The following is a 5038-nucleotide window of genomic DNA, read 5'->3' as shown; positions in this document are numbered from 1 at the left end:
GATGTCCCGCTCTGCGTGGTCTTCCTTTTTTTCTCTTCCACCGCGCAAATGGTCCCGGTTCTTGGCCGGGTCACTGGCTTGGTGACTCTCACGTACCTTCTGTCGCCCTGTGAACTGCACTGGTCCTTGGAGTCGTTGGGTGGGACTTAGACCCAGAAAACCTCGAAATGGTGAGTGTGCTGAGCCGGGCTACGGACACCGCGGAGGGATTGGTCGGAAACGGCCGAAACCGGCCATCTTTCGACTCGGGCGGAGTCGGCGCATACGCGGTCACTGGGGCGCCGCTCGGACCTCAGTCCCTTCTGAGTCGCAACATGGGGGTTGGCCCGGCAGCCGGGACCCCGGGTGTCCTGTCCGGTCACTTCGCTGCAGGAACTTTGGCCCCGGAGCCTCTCCAGGTGGCTCTGAGCCCGCAGCCCCTCTTCTCCCCCGGATTCTGCGGTGACCACGGGCACGGGCTTCAGGTGACAAACGTGACTCGTTCTCCAGGGTTCGGTGGTGGGATTAGCTGCAGTTTGAGGGGTCCCATCCCCTCCTTTCTGCCCAAGGGGCACCCGTTTTCCTCTGTGTTTTACAAATATTTGGGAAGCGGAATCTCAAATTGAAAACTTTAGCCCATCAGAGTAGCTCTTTCTAGGGCTGGCAATAAATCGTTAAATTTCCAGATTGCTCCCCTCATTCCCAAAGTCAATTTCGCTTCTCCGATTCAAATCAACTATTCGTCTCCGCAGTGCATTTGAAACAAACCCAGTATTTTAATTCTTTATCCTATTTGCGCGGAGTCCTGGATGGCATTTTGGCGGGGGGAGGGGGGCGGTCTGTGGATATTTTACATGAGCGGAAAGCCGACAGTAACCACTTGGAAGTAGGCTGTATGAAATCCTTTCTCCTTCCGATATTTTACTGGGAACAGATACCCTATAGGAAATCCTTTCGTGGAGGTTTTTTTGGAAACTTTTATGGACGATCTACCCTGCCCGTCCCTAGGTTAGTTCCCTTCAAAAGATCTACTCACTTATTTAAAGTTCTTTTTTCAATAGTGGAAAATGTATCTAATTAATAGAGCTTGAAAGACCGTATAAAATATTTCCGAAGTGATAAGAGAGGTGAATTTCAGGGGGAAAAAATTCCGGTATTGCATTCTAGTTGTGAAGAATTTTTGTTTCACTTTTTTTTCATTTCCTGAGTATGGTGAATTCTTTTGGACTCTTCTTTACTTTTGGTTGATTTCAAATGACATTCCAGGATTTAGACCTACAGACAAAAAGTATTCAAGTATGATTAATTTTGTAGTAAATAAACTTGCCTTGGAAATAATAATTGACTGACATTTTTCTGAAAGGAATAAATAGATGTTTGGGGTTTTCTGGGTGAACTAGTAAAAGTGGTTGAGAATTTTCTTCTCTCATTTCACATAAACACTGGATTTGAGTGATTTTGCTGAATTGGTCTGGAACACCAGAACAGGCAGGGGCCCGAAGAGAGTGATGAGTTTCAGAGCTGAACTGTCCACCTGGTCAGATCCCTAAACCCAGAAGTCAAAATTCTCATGGTTGGAAGTTCTCACAGCTCGCGAACCCTCTGCAGTCTGTGGGCAGGGGCGTGGGGGCTCCATCCTCACGGAGGAGGGCAGGTGGTGGCCCTGCTGCTCTTGGGGTGTGGGCACAGGCAGGGCTCAGAGCCCCCCGGGCTGGCTGCTGCTGGCTGTCAGTAGGGCAGGACATCTCAACAGCCTGCCTTCAGGCCAGCATTCGCGGGAGAGGAAAGCCGATGTCGTTGGAGGGGCCGGCGGCGGGGAGGAGGGCAGGTCTGAAGGCTGCTGGCTACACAGGCCAAGGAGGAGAGGTGAGTGGTCCAGTGGGACTAGCGGGGCGCCAGCTCTCCGGAGAGTTGGGCAGGGTTTCTGCAGCCCAGGCCTACAGCAGCAGCCCTTAGCCCTTCTTGTCGGACTTTGCTGGAGCCCTGGGGAAAAGCAGCCACTCTGATGACAGAGCTGATGAGGCCAGGGGCCCTCCCAGCTGCTTGTAATTGGGAAAGGGAAAAGTGAGGTGTGGCTGTCCCATGGTTCGGTCCACTAACTAGAAGTGGGAGTTCTGAGAGGCCCCAGGGAGTGCAGTAGCACCTGCCAACAGGCCAGTGTCCGCAGGCTTCCCCAGGGAGCCGGGAGCTAGCCTAACAGGCCACCCCTTGGTGCTGCACACGGGCACCAAGCCAGGTTGGGCTCCAGAGGCCACAGGCTCAGCCTCAGGCCCCGGCACTGCTTGTGACAGAGGGGTCTCAGTACCCCAGGTTTGGCTAGGCCCAAGCCTTGTTACCCAGACAGTGAGAAGCCCCAGGAAGGCAGGAAGTAGGGAGCAAGGCAGAGAGGAAGGAAAATGAAAACGGGACTCACATTTTTAGAAGCAAGTCAGGGTTCGTGTAACTGAATGTCTTTGAAGGTAGCCCAGGGCTGTAGCACAGGCTTCAGATGATTTTGTGTCTGCAATCATGAGTCACGCTACATGCCCCACGAAGGTAGGCATTGGTGAAGTCCAAGTTGTGCTGGAGTAGTAAAAGCTTACACTTCAAAAAAAAAAAAAAAAGAAATCAAGGTACAGTTATATAAGTTTCTTGAGGTAGAATGCTGTACATCAAATGACATATTATTGACAGTTTACATAATCCAGATCTAAGCAGAATCGTGGTGGGTCATGTGATCCCTTACAAGATCAAGAAGAAATGTTTTAAGGAGCTGTCTTGTTGATGCTAGGAAAATGTTTCTCTTTATGGTTCAGCAGACATTCCTGCTGATGGGGGAGGTCTAGTTGATGCATAATGCAGATACACAATGCACAGTGGGAGGAGAGAGGAAGCCAAAGGGCAGAGAAGAATTTATGTTTAAATTTTTCTTGACTTGCCATAAAATATGCATTTTATTTCACTCCCTCTCTAGCTCCTCTCAGCTTAGGTTGCTGAAGATTCCACTTTAGACTACTGTGACCTAGAAAACATGGCACACTGTTACCCCAGCTCCCACTCAAGAGGACTGTTTTCCTAGAAAGAACAGACTTCAACTTTTCAAACCGGCCCCCACTGCCTGTTGCTGGAGGTTAATACTTGCTGGGTGACTCTTCTTACAAACTTGGAACACGATTCTTTTATTCCCCACACATGGAACAGAGGTGATGCCTTTGTGTGCACGGACAATACAGGGTGTTGATTCCCCTTTTCCCAGCAGATGAGGTGGCTGTATCGTAAGTCATTCCTGAGGTGCCTGAAGATACAATCAAGAGGACCACTGGCTGCTGTCTCCCCTCCATTGAGCACTCAGCTCTTAGGATGGGATTGTCATTCAGAGAGGCTTCCTATTACCCCCAAACAGCTCCAGGATTGGCACAGAGGTTTTTTCCTGAGTACGGGGTGGTGGGGTGTAGGTGGGTGGGTGGGAAGCGAGCTCTGACTACCTTTTCAAAGAATTAAAGTGCCTGGCAAAAGATTATGAAAAGTGGAAGTCAAAGGACACTAGCAAAAAAGTGAAAAATGAGGTGAAAATCAGTTAGGAGTAGATTCTGTATTTAATGAAAGTAGCCTAACCTGTACACTGCCTAGTTTTCTGGGTAGAATTGGGAACTTAGAGTGCTGAGAGGAGGATTCCAAGGGTTAAACAAATATCACATACTGATTTTGGGAAATATTTCTACAAAGGAACCAGAATTGCATTGAATAAATTGGAGAGTAAATTATGCCCTTTCCTGCTCTCCTCCCCCTCCCTGCCACGTGTCGGTGAAAACAGTCGAGCCATCAGCCACAGATTGATTTAATTTCACCACTGGGTGAGGTCCGTGAAAGAGCAAGAGAGCCTCACCAATGGTCCTGTCATCCCAGGATACAGCGGGTTTACCCAAAGCTGTGCCCAACCTGAGGACCTGTGTTAGAGGTTTCACTCTGTCTGGGGTGTGGTGAGAAAAACCACTTTTCGAAAAACTGCTTTTGTCTTTCCTAGTCACTGCCTAGGCATTTTACAGTATGATAACCCTGCTGACACCCAGAATCTGGACATTTAGATAAAGACTTGAGTTTAGGATTCCACTCTTGGTTCCTGCTAAGGTTTTCTCAGGACATTTATTAAAATAACCACTTAGAGGGACTTCCCTGGCGGTCCAGTGGCTGAGACTCTGCGCTTCCAATGCAGGGGGCGCAGGTTCCATCCCTGGTTGTGAAACTAAGATCCCACCTGCTGCCAGGTGTGGCCCCAAACAAACAAACAACAACAAAAACAAACAAACAATAAAACCACTTAGAGTTATGCTTGTGAAAAGTTAGTGACCTCTGCACTGTGGATGAAGACTGTTATCTGCCATATCAGTAAACAAAGGATGTTGGGGCCATCTAGCCAGCAAGCACTGCTGCCACCCCCAAGGGTGCTCCCTGAGGGGATTCAGGATGGAGAAGAGCAGGATACTGGTCCTAGATAGTAAGGACCAGCAAGGATAGTAAGTTAAGGTGCATATCAAAGGAACGATTTCAATGAGCCCAGACTATTGCATCTTCCTGTACATGGAAAAGTGCTAAATTCATTAACCTGAGATATCTGGTTTTCTTTAATTAACCAGACTACCTGATTTTCATGTTCCAACTACCTGGTTTTTATTGTAAAAATTCCTATGTATTCTGTCTCCTCCCTGACCTCTTCAGAGCAGTCCCTCAGAGTTATCTGAGAGACTGTCTCCAGGGCTTGAGTCCTCAGAAGTTCTGCCAAATAAAACATATTTCTCAGGCTTCCCTGGTGGCGCAGTGGTTAAGAGTCTGCCTGCCAATGCAGGGGACACGGGTTCGAGCCCTGGTCCGGGAAGATCCCACATGCCGCAGAGCAACTAAACCTGTGCGCCACAACTACCGAGCCCGCGTGCCACAACTACTGAAGCCTGTGCGCCTAGAGCCCATGCTCCTCAACAAGACAAGCCACCGCAATGAGAAGCCCGTGTGCAGCAGCGAAGACCCAACGCATCCAAAAATAAAATAAAATAATTAATTAATTAAAAAAATATTTGTCAACTTT

General features: G+C 48.7%; 1 long non-coding RNA gene across 1 annotated transcript; it reads left to right on the top strand.

Moving 5' to 3' along the window:
* Window positions 1-5038, top strand: LOC132362968 (uncharacterized). Its single transcript, XR_009502523.1, has 2 exons — window positions 1-170; window positions 2933-5038. It is a non-coding gene; the product is annotated as an uncharacterized LOC132362968 (long non-coding RNA).

Source organism: Balaenoptera ricei, chromosome 3, assembly GCF_028023285.1.
Source record: "Balaenoptera ricei isolate mBalRic1 chromosome 3, mBalRic1.hap2, whole genome shotgun sequence".
Classification (NCBI taxonomy): Eukaryota; Metazoa; Chordata; class Mammalia; order Artiodactyla; family Balaenopteridae; genus Balaenoptera; species Balaenoptera ricei.
Note: the sequence above shows the minus strand (reverse complement) of the source record. Positions and strands in the feature narration are given on the sequence as shown.